Source organism: Peromyscus leucopus, chromosome 8a (assembly GCF_004664715.2).
Source record: "Peromyscus leucopus breed LL Stock chromosome 8a, UCI_PerLeu_2.1, whole genome shotgun sequence".
Classification (NCBI taxonomy): domain Eukaryota; kingdom Metazoa; phylum Chordata; class Mammalia; order Rodentia; family Cricetidae; genus Peromyscus; species Peromyscus leucopus.
In genome coordinates this window covers 48937714-48956070 of record NC_051085.1, presented here as the reverse complement: position 1 = coordinate 48956070, position 18357 = coordinate 48937714, and positions in this window count along the sequence as shown.

The window sequence follows — 18357 nt, the reverse complement described above, 5'->3', positions numbered from 1 at the left end:
CTTTAATTTTGAGTGGACTCAACCACCAATGCTGCCTTAACACATTTTACTATCTTTTCACACACTTTCTTAATCTCCTGATTGTTGCTTTAATTTCACTCATCAAATTAAAACAAAACCTGGGCTTAGTGGCACATGACTAAAATTTCAGCACTTAGGAATTGGAGGCAAGAGGATCGAGAGTTGGGGGCCAGCCTTGGCTACATGAGATCCTGTCTCCAAAGATAAATAAATATATAAAATGGAAGGGGGAATGGAGGAAAGAAGGAAGGAAGGAAGGAAGGAAGGAAGGAAGGAAGGAAGGAAGGAAGGGGGGGAGGGAGGGAGGGAGGAAGGAAGGAGGAAGGGAGGAAGGAAGGAAAGAAGGAAGGAGGAAGGGAGGGAGGAGAAGGGAGGAGGGAGGGAGAGAGGAAGGAAGGAAGGAAAGAGGAAAAGTCGTCTCTCAGTGGTTGTGTAGATCCTCAGTTATGTGGTCCTCTGCCAGCCTGCCTCCAGCTCCATTCTATGGTTTATTCCCAGCTTCACGCATCAGGCTGTGTCTACACACTGTCTCTGGTTCTAGTTATGTTTTAAATAGCCATGCATCAGAAGAGTTCAGCACTCTCCCTACACATTGTCCTGGCATTCCTGTGTGGCAGGGTGAGGATCAGAGTGCTGTTCTCATACTTCCTGTGGATAAATGGGAACCAAAGTCCAAATGGCCATCTCTGGAGAGATGAGAGAGCGCAAGCTTTGAAAGCGTGCGTCTTGTCCCTTTCATAGGTCAGCCAGTCCTGTTCAGTCTTGGGTTTGGTTCTTCAATTCCTCTGGAAACACCGTCTTTGCAGATGTACCTCATGATGGCAGCTACAGATACGGTGAAATGCCCTTACACAATGGTGGTGCTCACACGGTCTTTACAGGTTCTGCAGGAAAAGAGAACATACCCAACATGCTTGGGGTGATTGGAGTGAAAACAATTTCATCATGACAAATCAGGAGGGAAGCATGTTTCTCTAGGACTCAGTAAACAAATGGAAAAGGCAGGAAAAAAAATTAGAAGTCGACAGGAGCCTCATTCATTCCATTGCTATAGGGGCGGGGGCGGGACTGGATGGATCTGCTTTTACCTGGCATTAAGAGGATGCTTTGCAAACCTTTCCTTGACCTGTGTTCATTCTGCCCTTGGAAGAGTCTCATCAGTGTCACTCAAAGGCTTTTATGGAGAGATCCGTGATCCAGGGAGTCTGGCATGCCCTGGGTCCTCTAATCAGTGGGCATGACAGCCCAGCCAAGCTTTGAATCTACCATAAATGACAACTTGGAATGTGATCAAGGCAGAGGGGTGCAGATAAAAGTCTATTTCACATGCCCAAATACCACAGTAAATTTGAGAGAAACACTCTGGTAGCATCCAAATGGGACCCAATCATCTTTAGCATGCACTTATGCAAGACCTGGGTGCTACATCATTCGTCTTCTCAGAGTTTGGAAGGGACAGGAAAGAAACAGTGTCTGGGGTTAGGGGATCCTCCTGCTGCTCTGTCACTGCCCAGTTCCTGAGCACAGAAGTTCTGACTTGCTTCCACCGCAAGGCAGTGCCAAGGCAATTATCTTCCTATAAGTGTAGACAGAGATGATTGCTTAGCTGAGGCTGCAGGATTCAGCGGTTAAGAGAACTGGCTGTTCTTAAAGTCTGAGTTCAATGCAACCATGTGGCTCACACCATCTGTATGAGATCTGTGCCTCTCTGCCTGCAGGCATACATGCAGGCAGAACACTGTATACATAATAAATAAATAAATCTTTAAAAAGCTCTAGCTGAGACTGCTTCTGTGGGCAAAACACAAGGCCATAGACTGCTCTGCTGAAAAAATGTTTGCAGTACAAGCACGAAGACCAGGTAAGATCCCAAGAACCTATTCAAAAAAAAAAAAAAGCCAGTTGATTGGCTTGATATGTTTGGGAAGCATCTAGGTAGTGGTACCAGGTCCTGGGCTCGCTGCATGAGATAGCTGTTTGAAACATGGGACTTATACAGGGACGCTTGGCTCAATCTGGGAGGAGGGGACTGGACCTGCCTGGACTGAGTCTATCAGGTTGATCTCAGTCCTCTGGGGTGGCCTTGATCTGGAGGTGGTGGGAAAGGGGAGTGGGCTGGGGGGAAGGGGAGGGGGGCAGGAAGGGGGAGAACAAGGAAATCTGTGGCTGTTATGTAGAACTGAATAGTATTGTAAAATAACATAAAAAAATTTTTTTTAAACAGCCTCTTATTATAATCCCAGCACTGGAAAGGGAAGACAGATGGTCTCTAGGACTCACCATTCAACATAGACTAACTGACAAACCCCAGGCCGATGAGGGACTGTCTCAAAAGGCAAGGTGGACGACTCTAGAGGAACAATACCTGGTGTTGATCTCTGCCTTCCAGGTACACGTTATGAGTGTGCTCACATCCCCGCCTCCGCCCCCCGCCCTGCCGAGAGAGAGAGAGAGAGAGAGAGAGAGAGAGAGAGAGAGAGAGAGAGAGAGAGAGAGAGAGAGAGAGAGAGAGAGAGAAAGACAGAGACAAGACAGAGAGAGTGCCCACAGATCTATAGAAAGCCCCAAACTTGGGTTGTACCCTTCTGTTCAATGTCCCAGGTCAGTTAGGCACACATATCTCAAAGCAGCTGTATCTACATTCCTCAATGGGCCTTTGGTTTGGACTATATGAAGAGAGATTCTACATCCATCACCTCTGGTGCATTCTCCCTATTCAGCATCTACTCCTGTACCATGCAGGGTGATGGGATCTGAGCATAAAATCTGGCCAAGGAGTGCCAGATCAAATGCAGTGCATCCAGTCAATCAAAACCAAACTGCAGTCCAGTACGATGAAGGCCGTACAAAGCTCAAAGGATATTTTACGTACGTTGCCTACCTCCCTTCACTCTATTGACCCCCACAAGGAGGTGTGTGACCCCAAGTACAACACCATATACGTGTCCTATAGATCAGTGGTTCTCAGCCTTCCTAATGCTGAGACCTTTTAATACAGTTCCTCATGTTGTGGTGACCCCAACCATAAAATTATTTTCATTGCTACTTCATAACTATAATTTTGCTACTGTTACGAATCGTAGCATTAAATATTTAAAGAGGTATCAACCCAGAGCTAAGAACTGTTGCTGTAGGGAGACACAGTCACATTCACTTGAATCTGAGGAGTTAACGGGAGCATGGTATGAGTTCGAGACACTGGCAAGTCTGGGTAGAAAGAGGGCTCAAAGTGTAGTCCTCACGTTTCCGTCACAGTTTTTTAAAAGTTGGCCCAGGCACCATAGTAGGGAAACATGTCTGGCCGCCTTCCCAGGCTGCACTTCACTGACTCCCAGCCCCTTGCCGAGGGCAGCGGACAACCATGAGGCAAACACCACTACAGAGCTATCCTCACAAGCCGAAGCTGCAGGGTCATCCAGAGCATGTCCTCCAAGCCCCATGTCCTGCAAGTCCCGCATGCCTCAGCCAGCGTGAGAACAGACAGGCACTTGTTCTCAGGATGGGGAACTAATTATTGGTTCAGTAGTCCTGAGATGAGCCCTAACTGCACCTGGCCCACAAGGAAGGCACAGGCCCATGGTCACCTATGAAATGATATCAGAACCAGCTGGCTTGGTTGTTACCACCCTAGTGAGCTGCCCCATGGCAAGCTATGGAAAGGCCAAGCAAGACCTTCAAGCCTCGGTAGAATAAATAATCCTTCCCTCCAAAATCTCACCCTTTTTCTGACTGGGAGGCAACCACCTCTTTCTGACTGAGTTGTGTGAGTGGCCAGGAAGCCTTCAAGTGTTCTCTGTGCATACGTGGTACTTAGCAGCTCATGAAGCACCCACTCCAACATGCTCACGGACTGTCAGTGGAGACATTTTGCAGAGGTAGAAGTGGGGTTTGTATCCCACTCATGTTTACTCAGTCAAGCAAACAGCACAGCCAGGGAAGTCAGCCTGATCTTCTGTGGACAAGCTTGGTGGTCTTTGCACCGACTCAGAACTGAAAGAAAGATTCTCCAACATGACATTAACAGGAACAGAATGTCGGCTGAGAGGCATCAGGTCCAGGCCTCTTTTATTTCTACTTAAGGAATTTCTAACCTGAGAAAAGTGGCCATTTTCCACATCTGAGTTTTAACCAGCCCACTTAGCCATGGAGGCTGCCTTCCTCTACTGTTCTCCACGCTATTTTCGAGACAGGGCCTCTCACTAAACCTGAAGCTCAGCGATTAGCTAGACTGGCTGGTCAGCAAGCCCCGGGCATCCTCTCTTCCACAGCACTGGAATTACAGACATGCTCTGCCATGCCCAGGTTTTACATGGATGCTAAGGACTTGACTCAGACCTTCATGCCTGGGTAGCAAGCAGTTTATCACCGAGGTGTCTCATCAGCACCATTCTGTGGTTTTTTTGTGTCATCTGAATGAAAGCATTCTCTAACGCAGCTCGCAGGAGATTCCTCGTTCTTATTTACACGATGCTGTGGGGAAGAAAAGGGGCACGTGAGCTCCTCTCTAGTCTCCAACAGGAAAGGACCTGTCGGCTCTGCCTTTACTTCAGTTGTGTGTAACAGCCTTTCTTTGGGGCCACCAACCAGCTCCCAATCACGACGTATTATTAGTTATGACTGCTCGGCCTTATCTTATGCTCATTGATTGCTAGCTCTTATAATTTAACCTGTTACTCTTCATCTACATTTTACCTGAGGGGTCTAGCTGGCTGGCAGCTGGCTGGGCTGGTCCTTGGAGTCTCCCTTTCTTCCTCTCTCGTTCTCTCCTTCTCTTCTCTCTCAAGCCTAGATTCCTCTTCCTACTTATTCTCTCTGCCCACCAGCCCCACCTATCCCTCTTCTGCCTAGCTATTGGCCATTCAGCTTTTTATTAGACCAATCAGGTGCCTTAGGCAGGCAAGGTGAAACAGCAACACATCTTCTCATAATTAAAAGCAGCGTAAACAAATGTAACGCATCTTTGCCTAGTTAAAGTAGTAATATTGCACAACAGTCTGGACTTAAGGAGTCCTCGGCACATTCATCGCCAAGACATCTTCTTGGTCTGGAAGCATCTGCCTCTGCCAGCTCCTCTTCACACACAACCCAGGCACTCCCTGAATCCCCTTGGCAGTCTAAGCCCTTTTCCTGTGTCCTCTCTGCCCTCCACAGGAGACCCATCCACACCCTGTCTGCTCAGGCCACAGCCATTGGATCTCCTCACGGCTTGGCACTGACCCCTGACCCTTTCTGCCTTCTCTTAGACTTTCAAGTTCAGCTGCCCCCAGAGTCACCCACAAACCTCCCTTGGTCGGGGAAACCTGCCTGCCCCCATTCTCTATGCCATATAACTCTCCTCTGTGGTCACTCTCCTGACTGAGGAATTAGGCTTGTCTTTGAGGTTAACCCTTGTCTCCCACTCTGGCTTGAGTACAAATTCCATAAGAACATGTGCCGTGTCTGGCTCTGCTCACCGCCTGCATGTCTGCCAGCTTTTCCTCATTATAACAAACAGTTGAGACAATCAGCTCGTTTAGAGGAAAGGGTCGTTTGACTCCACTGCTTTGGGCCTGTAGCAGGAAAGCACATCTCAGTGGAAACTCGTGGAAATCACAATCATTCATCTCATCAACAGGAAACTTCTTGTTTGGGAATAAAAAGGAAAAGGTCAGGGTACCACCATCCACTTCCAGGGCATCTACCCAATGACCTCGAGACACCCACCTCTGACTAAACCCCACCTCTCAACGTTTCTACCACCTCCCAACAGTGCCAAGTAGGGACCAAGCTTTAGCACAAAGACACTCAAGGGACATTTTGATCCAAATTACACACCTTACACTCTGCATCCTTAGGACCTGGTGCCAGCCCTGCCTTATAGCAAATACATGGAAAGGCTTGTGGGTCCATGTAGGCACATTCTTTATTCGGTGGTGCAGACTTGGTAGACTGGCCCTCTGCAAGAAGTCAGTGTAATCTGGTCATTCCACCCCCCATCCCACCCTCTGGCTATGGTGAACACCCTGCATGATCCTGTGCCCTGTAGACAGGGGACTTGGGGCAGAGGGGCAGTACAGCCATTGCATCTTAGAAATACTCAGTTTTTTTTTTCAGTCACTACTGCAATGCATCTAGCCATGTACAAGAGGCTGTTTATTTATTTCCAATGTGGGGGTGTGAGTGGCAGATGCTCGTTCATCAGATTCAATTTTTTTCACCGTTGGTAACACTCACCCTCCTTGCTTCCTCTGTCAGCAGTTGGCTATGAATGACCCTGGATATACAGACAAGGTACCTTGGACCTCAGGACAGCTATGTCATGGATGTGGTTTGTTGCTGGAGGATTCCTGTGTTGGAGTTTGTTTTTTTCTGTGGCCTAATGTTGAGAGCTGGTAAGAATTTTCAGAGATGGGGTCTCATGGAAATTCCTCCAGTCACAGAGGAAGGGTTTTCCTGACTTCTGGTGGAACAATTTGGTCCCTAAACCATACTCTAAATACATCCCTGTACATCCCCTGCTCCGTCCAGAGAGTCTTGGGGAGCCTTGGGTGGAATCAAGTAATTGTGCACACTGCGGTTTTCTCCATCACGTCTGCCTGTGCTCCAGACAAACATTTAGGATGTCATAAAAGCATTTGCCTTCTTGACGAAAATCACTAAAGATGGGGCAGGAATGAACAGAAGAGAAAAGTGGTTTGCAAAGATGAAGGAGAACCTGACTTCAAAGGCAAGACTTTGGAAAGAAAAAGACGGGTGGGGGTAGGGAGGAAGAAATGAACATGATATTACTTTCTAAGACAAAGACATCTGTACATGTACACACATGTGTGTGTGTACATGCACAGAGCACAGCCGAAAACACAGGGGAGATGGAACAGGATTCACTCACCAGGGCATTTTAGAAGAGTCATTATTTTAATATAATATTCTATAATTCTTTAAGAATTTCATACATGCCCACAGTATATTTGATCACATTCACCCCCATCTCCCCGAAAGTTCTCCCAGATGCACCCCCTCAACTGCATGCCCCCTCTTTGTTAGTTTTAATAGCCCACTGAGTCAGATTGGGACTGCCCATATAGACACAGGCGTGGGACCATCCACTGAAGCCCGATCCACCTACCTACCAGGGACCACAGCCTTAGTGAAAACTACTCTCTGTCCCTCAGCAGCCATCAGCTTCCAAGAGCCGTCAGCTGGGGTGTGGGGTGTAAAGAAGAGTAATCACCGAGTTAGAACTTGAAGGGAAATCAGTGATGACAAGAGGGACATGGAGGGACGAAGGCAGAGACAGGAGACCTGAGCATGCATGTTGGATAGACAGAAGGATGTATATGAGGGACCTACGGACATCAGGAGTTAAAGACAAGTCAGAATTCATTACAGAAGCACTTCAAAGGAAGACTCGAGGCAAGGGGAGGCCAGTGGCCATGCCTCAGTCATAGATGTAGGAGAGACAGCGGCCATGCCTCAGTCATAGATGTAGGAGAGACAGCGGCCATGCCTCAGTTGTAGATGTAGGGGAGACAGCGGCCATGCCTCAGTCATAGATGTAGGGAGAGAGACAGCGGCCATGCCTCAGTTGTAGATGCAGGGGAGACAGCAGCCATGCCTCAGTCATAGATGTAGGGGAGACAGCGGCCATGCCTCAGTCATAGATGCAGGGGACCCAGCCCAGGGGAGTCCTTCAAAAAGGTGACAAGCGATGTAAACCTAAAGACTTCAGAGTCATGATTTAGAAATACGAGGCAGTTGGCTGGGGATCGGGGCAGGGCAGGGGGGAGGGGGCAGAGAAGAAAGAGATCGAGGAAGTTGGGAAAGTATTGAAATAATTCAGGTCAGACATCACAAGGGCCCGAATGAGAACATCAGCAGAGAAACAAATCCCTAGACAACATCTGTGAGGGAAAGTCTGGCTGAACATCACATATGTGTGTCAAGAGGCTTAGAGGGACACCGTGATTAATGTCTAGGCTAATCACAGACCAAGAGTGGCTCTGGCAGCTTCCGACCTCTCCATCAGTCTAAACACTTGAGTGTCCTAGGTCAGAGACTCCTCTTACAAACACAGAGCTTCTTCGGAGTAAAACATCCCAAATTAGGCCCTCAGAACTTCCACAATTTGAGATCAATCAAACAAATCAACATAGAAGCCTTCAAGAAACAAATACCATGAGAGACCCAACAGAAGCAAGACAAGGCTTCTATGTGCTTCCTATATTAAAACTATTAAATTCAAAATACAAATAATGTTATGTGCTTGTGGAAATAAAAACAATGAAACAAATGGTGATTTAAGCATGGCCAAACATAACATTAAAAAACATTACTATATGCCGGGCGGTGGTGGCGCACACCTTTAATCCCAGCACTCGGAAGGCAGAGGCATGCAGATCTCTGTGAGTTCGAGGCCAGCCTGGGCTACCAAGTGAGTCCCAGGAAAGGCGCAAAGCTACACAGAGAAACCCTGTCTCGAAAAAACAAAAAAAAAAAAAAAATTACTATGTATAATACATTCTAGATAGTAGACTAGACATGGCAAAAGAGAAAATTAGAAAAGTGAAAGTCTCCTCAAGAAATGGCTGCCAGGCATGGTGCCATAGGATTTTAATTCCAGCACACTGGAGGCAGAGGCAGGCAGATCTCTGTGAGTTCAATGCCAGTTTGGTCTATGCCAAGAGTTCAAGGACAGCAAAGGTTATGTAGAGAGACCCTGTCTCAAGAACAAAACCAACAATGGAAAAGAAATCACCAACATTGCAGCACAAAGACACAAGAAAATAGAGGATGTGAAGAAGCAAAAGGATTAAAATGGCATTGGCAGGTCTATCGTGTGTCCAGACAAAGCCCAGGAAGACAAGGGCTGACGGAAGAGAAGCAGCGACCCTCAGTGGAATTGGGGCTGAGCAATGACGACAGAGATGAACCCCCAGACACAGGAAGCCAGGGGAGCACGTCAAAACCCACATCTGCACACATCAGGGTGCAACTGATGATGAAGAACAGCCAGAAAGCAGTACGGGATGCCTGGGAAAGGGAACGCTCAGCAGCAGAGCTCTCAACAGGAAGCCAACGCAACCATATCTTCAGACTTTGGAGAGAAGTAACTGCAAACCCGGGTCTGTATGCTCGGTAGAATTGTCTTCCGAGGATCAGGAAAAATAAACTTTGAAATCAATTACTGCCTGCAGATCTTTCCCTAGAGAAACTTCTAAAGGTGCTTCAGGAAGGAAAGGCAGACTTGGAAGGAAGGTCCGGGGTGCCAGAGGAAAAGGGGAACAAAAAGATTCTTAAAATGTGCAGGTGCATCCAGTCAGACACCAAATGTAGAATATGGTAAGGACATCTGATCAGGAACCTAGAAAAAGATCGTGGAAATTCTGGCTCCACACCGGCAAGAGTGGAGTCCTTGTGAGCATGAACAAAGGTGTTCAAACGAACTGGCTTTGTTCAGGAGGAAAGCTGGTAAGAACTAGATTTTTTATAGAGCAGTCAACTTGGAAGCCAAGAGGAGTGAGTGGCTTCCACTGTCCCTTTCTCCACTGTGAGTAGGTAAACCAGATGAAATACCAACATGGTGGAAACCATGAGCCATGCACTGAGAAGCCCGACATAAATTAAATAAAGCACATTGTTCTCAAGTACACACAGGATCTTTTTTAGGAAATATGACCTTAAATCAGATCAGACAGGAGCAGAGGAAGTTTTACAAACTTGAAATCATACAACTCTTGTTCTCTTTTTACTTTAAGATGAAGATAAATTGGAAGTCAAAATTGAAATTTTAAATAATTTTTTAGAAATTAGACAATGCCATAATAGAACCAATTGATGCTAAAAAAATGAACAATAATAAACTTTGTGTACATGGTAGCTTGTAAGATTTTGAAAGTATAGACATGAAGATCATGTCACGTGTGCATAAAGGAATTTAAAAAGTAGAAAATGTATAGCGGCTGGGCGGTGGTGGCGCACGCCTTTAATCCCAGCACTTGGGAGGCAGAGGCAGGCAGATCTCTGTGAGTTTAAGGCCAGCCTGGTCTCCAAAGCGAGTTCCAGGAAAGGCACAAAGCTACAGAGAAACCCTGTCTCGAAAATCAAAAAAAAAAAAAAAAAAAAAAAAAAAAAAGTATAGCTTCAATGTTTGAATATGAGAGAAATATGCAACTTTAAATTCTTATATTTAAATATGTAAGAAACAAGAAAAATCTAGAGAATACACAGATAAAGACTAATAGGATTTTAAAAACAAACAACTAAAGCAGTAGATGCTAAAAAGAATAATTCTGAATTGTCATGACTATTTTATCTGATTAAAATTACTTCATCAAATATGTTGGTAAATTTGAAACGTTATTTAAAACAAGAAAACTCCTGAGCTGGGTCTGCTGGTGCACATCTGCAATCCTGGCACCCAGGAGGTTGAGGCATGAATACCAAGACCAGCTCAAGCTACATAGCAAGATCCTGTATGGAAATACCAATGGCTGGGGATGCGACTTGATGGAGATCATTTACCCAGAGTTCACCAGGCCCTGGCACTCATAATAATACACAGAAAGTTCCTAGAATAATGATATTTTTAAATTCAACCCCAGAAAAGGGAAGTCCCAAATGATCCTATAATCAGACTTGATAGCAAAACTAGACAAAGATGATAACATAGGAAGTTAAAGATTAGCTGATGAGTTTTGATACAAATATCATTTTAAAAATTAACAAATCAAACCCAGGTTAATATTAAGAAAATGAAAACATATTCAAATTCCCTGTGTCCTAGGAACCTCAGAGGATATTTAACATTAGAGTAAATGTAATTTACCGCCTTTAGGAGAACAGTCTTTTGACTCAAAGTATTTGATAAGATTCCACATCTTGTGTTGAAAAAAAAAAATGAAATGATTCTTTCTAAACTTAGGACCCAAGGGAGATCCATAGACTGATGGGGACTTTCCTGGGAGCTGTCCTTAAATAAGAAACACAGGAAGTATGGGATGTTCATGGTCATCAGTCCTATCCGAGCTACGCCAGAGGCTTTGGCACAGAATCCATTATCTCTCCCAGGCACTTGGAAGTTTCTCCTGCAGTCAGCTGCATGGCTTGGCCCACGAAAGCCAATCTTTCCACATGTCCTAGCAACAGAACAACACGACTCTATTTGCTTAAGTAATCTTCCTTGCAGGGGATCCTCTAAAGCACAGTGCCGGGTACTGATTTCATCTCGTTTGATGCGTTCATTTACATGATTAGGATGGGTCTCAAATTTTGTGAATGCTCTTAGGAGAAGCATGACAATGCCCCGGCTCCAGCTCTGTGAAGCCCTCTCCTCTGGAAAGTTTCCACTGTGTTTAAAAGTCTGGGCAAAAGTAAGCAGAATTAGGAAGACAGGCATATGTCTCCTCTTATGAAATATTTTGAGGGGTTTGTGGGCATGGATTCATTTCTTCACACTCTTCCCAAGGACACATAGTTCTTAGTGATCCAGTCCCCACTGTGGTTCATATTTGTGTAGAACTCACTTTTTGTGTAAGTCACCTGGAAATTTTTCTTTACCTAACACAGGAAACTCTACATGCATGTACTATAAATGTAATGATGTGTCTGGCCCTGTTGGTGAGTCTGAACTGTTTTCTTATGCTGTTTTTTTTTTTCTTGATGTAGACTTAAAGTAAGGCTATAGTAATGGCAAATATGTTAATTGAAGAGATTCTTAATATCATGCTAGGTTGTCCTTTTTGCCAGCATTTGTGAATCATGTCATTGTTTATAGTCTCTAAGGTGATTGTGTAAGAATGCTGTGTCCAATTCTGTGGCTTAACATCCTCGAGAATCGCCCCACCTAACAGCAAAATTAATTGGACACTAGATCATTTCATCAATGGTGCCTCTTGCAAGTTAATTCAAACCAGTTGTACTGTGGCGGCAACAAATGAGTTATTTCTTGGCCGGTCCAAAGCCATAATCGTTGTACTAAGAGATAAAACAACTCTTAAGGAATCAAAGTCGGGAAGGGGGCTGGAGAGATGGCCCCATGGTTAAGAATGGTTGCTCTGGACCTGAGTTCACTTCCCAGCACTTGCATTGGGCAGCTCATAACCACCTGTAACTCCAGCTCCAGGGGATCTGATGCCCTCTCTGGGCCTCCTCTGGGCATTCACACACGTGTTCCCAGACAACACACACACATATACATAAGTAAAAATAGATAATTAAGAAAATAATAGTCGTATTATGTAGGAAAACTGAGAAGATGTAAGAGAAGATTCTCTATAACACCACAGAATTGTTAAAAAGTAGATAAAAATAAAGCTCAGATTCTTCCAGATGTTGTTTCCATACTACCTCAGATTGGGGGCCAATAAGGGTATTTCTGGAATAGTAAATGAACTTAATTATTCTTAACAAATTAACTCTTAATGTTGTTAGCCAAGAATTGAAAAATTAAGCTTTCAAAGAGTGTTAGAAGAATAAGAAGTCACTCAGTGGGTGAAGGAAAAAGCTAAATCACACAGGTTGGGAACAGGACTCAGGAAAGCCCTAGGGCAGGTTCTCTGCCAGCTTCTCTTAGACTCTTATTTTGGGGCACACCGTCTCCAATCATTTCCCGTTTTTCTATTAGCTTGTCCAGAATTCATGTTCCCAGGAAGGAGTATATGTCAGGCATAATTGGATCACATGCCTCCCTTGCTCCACAAGAGTGTGGGAAGCAGAGCGTTCTTCCTCAGAGGGATGAGGGGTAGGGTGGAGGGTGTTGGCTAGTTTTATGCCAGTTTGACAGAAGCTAGAGTCATCAAAGAGGAAGGAAGCTCAAATGGAGAAAACGCCTCCATAAGGTTAGGCTGTAGACAAGCCTGTAGGGCATTTTCTTAGTGATTGATGGAGGAGGGCCCAGCCCTTTATTGGGGGTGCCATCACTGGGCTGGCGGTCCTGGGTTCTGTAAGAAAGAGCAAGCCATGGAGAGCATGCCAGTAAGCAGCACCCCTCCATGGCCTCTGCATCAGCTCCTGCCTCCAGGTTCCTGCCCTGTGTGAGTTCCTGTCCTGACTTCCTTTGATAATGAACAGTGCTGTGGAAGTGTAAGACAAATACCCCCACACACACACCCGGAGTTGCTTTAGTCAGGGTGTTTCATCACAGCAATAGAAACCCTGACTGAGACAGGAGCAATAGTCATAATTTAAGAAGAGCAGTAAACAAGGACAGCAGGACTTCCTTATTACAGCTCCACTGGGGGAGGGGGATGCCGCTCTCAGAAGGAGGGAACCCGGGAGGCAGAGATCAAACAATTTCTGTTCACTCTCACATCGAGAACACCATTCATCCATGTCACAAAGTTGATGGACAAGGTGGCCCGTAGCCCACCCGTGAGGAGAAAAGTTGTTCGTCTCCGCTACAGAATCCTGAGCTGGTGAACGACAGCAGTGTGTGTCAAGCCGCGGTGAGACCACGAACACACAGCCAAGCTGAGGCACCAAGACCCCCAACACCGCTGGGTGAACTGTTGGAAAGGGGTGCACCTAGCAAGGAACACCTAGCTAGGAACACCCTGGGGTGGGCTCAAGAGGGAGCACCCTGGGGTGGGCTCAACAGGGAGCACCCTGGGGTGGGCTCACAGGGAGCACCCTGGGGTGGGCTCAACAGGGAACACGCTTAAGCTCAGTTAGAAGTTACTGCTCTCTAAAGTATGTTCATTGGATAAAGTTCTTCTGCCTCAGAGGGAAACTCAGACAAGCGTAACTCCTGAGGCCACTAAACCACCAAATGAGTCTCCTTTCCTTTCAAGCCACAAACAGTGCCAATTCAGTCGCCAAAGTCGTCTAACCCAGACTTGACATAAATTGTATTTACTTAATCCTTGCTGCATCTGGGAACTTGCAAACTGTTGAAGCCTCTCTTCCATAGACGTTTCCAGCGTTGATGGCGTCTGACCTTTCAGGGTCAAGGTCAAAGAGATGGAGGGAGGGACCCCAAGGGGGAGCTCCTGCCCCACAGGAATGACATAAGTTGGACCCCCTATCATAAAATCCCACCTTTGAAGAGTTTGTGATGGAAACCGTTCACAGCACCTCACACAATGTTGGCCAGGTGTTTCTGGTTTTGTTTCCCGGGTGACTGTTGCTGCTGTTTCTCCGGGAATTTCCCCCATGTAGACATCCAATTAGAATTAAGATCCACCGGATTCGGTTTGGACTTCTGACCTGCAGATGGCCTGGACAATAAATGAGTGTGGTCTTTTTGGAATACCAGGCGTAAGCACCCACCCTGTGCCGCCTCCAGCGTTTCTCCGGTCGCCTCTAGGAAAGGAGGATCGTGACTGTGTTCTGGCCTTCAAAGTGCCCAGCGAAGTACTGGGCCATCGGCAAGCCCTGGCCCCTAAAATATCGGCGCCTTTCTCGCCCTCTGGTGGTCAACCTGTAGAAAGCCCAGCAGAAGATTCGGGGCCCTTCCAACAGCTGAGTCAATGGAAAGGCCCCTGAGTCCCCAAATGACTGTTGACCTGACTGCTTCCCACACTGCTGTGAACGAGAAATGCACCTTATCACGTAGAGTGAGTCGCTAAAATCCCGGGGTTGTTGAAGTGGGGTGACGGCGAATCACCATCCGCAGCTTGACTGTGTCTAGACTCATCTAGGAGACACACCTGTGGGTGCATTTCCAGAGAGGTTTAACTGAGGAAGGAAGGTCCCCCTTCAGTGTGGGCAGCACCATCCCATGGGGTGGGGTACTAGACTGGGTAGAAAGGGGACCGTGAGCTGAGCACCAGTACCTACTTCCCAACTGTGCACACGTGAGCAGCAGCCTCGGGTTCCTGCCGTCGGGGCTATCCCCTCCAACTGTGAGCCAGAACTGTTCACCCTAAAGTTCCTTCTGATCTGATATTTGGTCATAGCAACGAGACAAGCAGCTCATCCGCACAGCTAACGAGAAGCTGACACAACTCTGCTTACATGGGAAGAAATGTAGAAGAGCGAGCTCTGGTTGAGGTTGACCCAACAACTCTGTGGCAGTCCATGTCCAAGTTTACTTCCCAATGACAAATATTTACAAGCTGATCTGCAGATGGGCTCCAAAGCCTTGGGCTTTGGGAACTAAGAGGCAAACAGTGCCCGCTGATGTTCACCTCATGTTCTCGGGCAAGCACAATGATCCCATTATCCCCATCCCAATTTTCTGATCCACCTATTTCCCGACACTTGCTTATAATGTCTGAGTGCTCAGAGCACTCAGGGGGTGGACATGTCGAGTCGTGAAAACTTTGAATCCCCCACCCAGCCTGTTCCAGTAGAGAGCCAACAAATTAACTATCAGCCTGTTTTGCCCCAGAACTCATTTGATAAACATGTACCACTGTTCACATTTCTCTGCCACTCATTGATGGGGTCTCTAATGGTCCCCATTAGAGTGCTGAAGACCAACTCTCCTAAATGGTTCATGCAGGGAGAGGATATGCTGTGGGTCATCATGAACTCGAAAGTGGTAAGTGGACAAACTATGTTAAATCAAGTGTCTTTAAACAGAAACACCCAACTTAGGGGGCTAGGGAGGTAACTTTATCAACTGATAAAAGTGTGCTATGTAAGAATTGGTTCCCCAGCACGCTGTAAAAGCTGGGCACGGTCTTGTGTATCTGTAAGCCTAGCGCTAGCCAACTGCTGAGCTCTGGGTTCAGTGAAAGACCCTGTCTCAAAAGATAAGATGAAGGGCAATAGTGGAAGTCTCCTAGTCATCAGCTTCAGCCTACACACACATATGTGAACACATACATATGTACACACACACACACACACACACACACTACTATTCCGAGAAAACTATCACGTATTGATGGGCTGATAAAAATGCTGTGACTCACGGGAACCTAACCCGTGTTTCCTCCCAGGAGAATCCCCTCAGGACTTGCTAACGCAGTGTTCACAGCAAATTCACTGGTCGTAATTACCACGGAAAATGAGAGTCTGCTGCGCTTCACTGGTTGACAGTTTGCAATCAGAGAAAAGATGGCCGACCAAGCCTGGTGTGTCTTCAAACTTACCATAAGGCGAGTTCCTGGGAATCCTCCTCCTTCACAGCTTCGTCTTCAGCCCTTGCAAAGATGGGCGAGTGTCCCAGCCTCCCCTCCCTGACTTCCTCCTGGATATTTCCACTTGGATATTGTTATAGTATCAACATCAAATGAAAGGTACCCTATATAATTTCCTGTCATCTCCCAAACCCTGCCCTACAACCATTAACTCTACCTACTTCTGTCAGTGGTCTCCACTCCAGAAGGCTCTCAGCCACAGAACCTTGGGCACGATCTTGCCCTCCTTAGCCAACCCTCCACTCAGCCCTCTCAGCCCCGGCAGGCAGCATCTTTCTTTGTAGTCCTCTCAGTCCCATGTCAGCAGACTCTCCATCATCCCTAGGCAGGGCAAGCACTTTCTCACCAACTCCCCTCTCATCTTCCAGTCGTTCTGTACTTTAGGATAAGATTTGACGTCCTACATCACCCCTTGCAAATGCCATACACCGCTCACAAATGTCATATACCCCTCACAAATGTCATACACCCCTCACAAATGTCTTATACCCCTCACAAATGTCATATACCCCTCACAAATGTCATATACCACTTGCAAATGTCATACACTGCTCACAAATGTCCTTCGGCTGATCAGATGTGTGCTTCCGCTGGCTTGGTTTTTTTGTTTTTTTGGTTTGGTTGTTTGGTTTGTTTTTTCTGCTTTTCTAGTTCAGTCCCAACTTTTGCAGCCCATTTGTCTTTCCTAGCTGGGTGTCTTGTGAGTCTTTCAAACTGACTCCATTATCTTCTGTTCCCATTTTCTCCAGGTACCTGAGTGGATGTGGTTAACTACCCAACACACTTCTAACACCACCCATTAGTACGGGAGGGGCGGTTTAAAGTTCTACGAGATATTTGTGGGGAGATATTAACTTTAGACGTGCCATTAGTTAGGACCACTGTCTACCTGAAACTGGTAATAACTGGTCGTGCAGTTACCCTAGCTGTCAACACATTGCTGTGTTAACTCTTCATGACAATTCTGTGAGGTTCCATCATGATCTCCATTGTTTAGGTGAGGAAGCTGGGGCGCTGACACCGTCCATTTTAATGCTGTCATTTTCGGCTGCCAATAAATTGAGTCAATCTAATCATAATAGACTTCAGGGGCCTTCGGAGACTAAAAGTATCTCAAGAATTGATAACCATGAAGATTTTGTGGAGAGATGTAGTACTGTGGTCTAGATGCAAAATATTCTTTTGTTTGTTTGTTTGTTTGTTTGTTTTTCGAGACAGGGTTTCTCTGTGTAGCTTTGGTGCCTTTCCTGGAACTCACTCTGTAGACCAGGCTGTCTCGAACTCACAGAGATCCACCTGCCTCTGCCTCCCAAGTGCTGGGATTAAAGGCATGCGCCGCCACCATCACCCGGCACAAAAATATTCTTACAGAGTTGGAGTTATGCTGAGGCCTTTATTTTGGCACCTGTGGCGTGTCTGTAACAGCCTAGAGCCAATCAGCTAGAAACAATCAGCTAGAAACAATCAGCCTTAAAGCAGAAGCAAGCTGGCCTTTAAGGAGCAAGAGCATAGACTACCCGACTGCCTGAGTTAGCATTACAGGTTGCCATTGGCACACCTTGCCCAGCTCCCAAAACTGTGCAGCCTCAAATCTCTGCGACCAAGTCCCTAGTACTTGTGTGTATGTGTGTCACTGTACCTATGTGTAGATGTAACTCTAAACAGTCTTATTAAATAAGAAACATGGAGCCAAATAAAGAGTTAAAAGCCCAGAGATGGAGCAGTCGCCAAGAGCTGAGACCACCTTATCTTACCACTCATTGCTGTCCTTCCCCTGAGAGAGAGAGAGACCTTCTTCCTGTGTCCTGTCTTTGTATTGCCTTTCTGTTCTGCCTTCTCATTGGCTCTAAACCCAACCACATGACTTCCTCAACACTGCCTGTCTATACAGACCTCCAGGTCTCTATGGTTGGTACTGAGATCAAAGGTTCGTGTCACCGCTTGGCTGTGTCCTTGAACACACAGAGACTTGGCCTGCCATGTGATTGGATTAAGGGCATGTGCTACCACTACCAGACTTCTGCTTAATGGCTTGCTCTTAGCTCTGATCCCCAGGCAACTTTATTAGCATACAAATAAAATTACATTTCAGCACAAATAAAATATCACCATACCTATGATATCTATAGATAATTATAAGGTAAAGATAGATAAATGATAGGTGGCTAAGTGGGTAGATACAGTTAAATAATAATAGCTAGATAATTGGTAGATAGATAATCTATATGTAGATCAATAGCAAGATAGATGATAATTGATACCTATACATAAA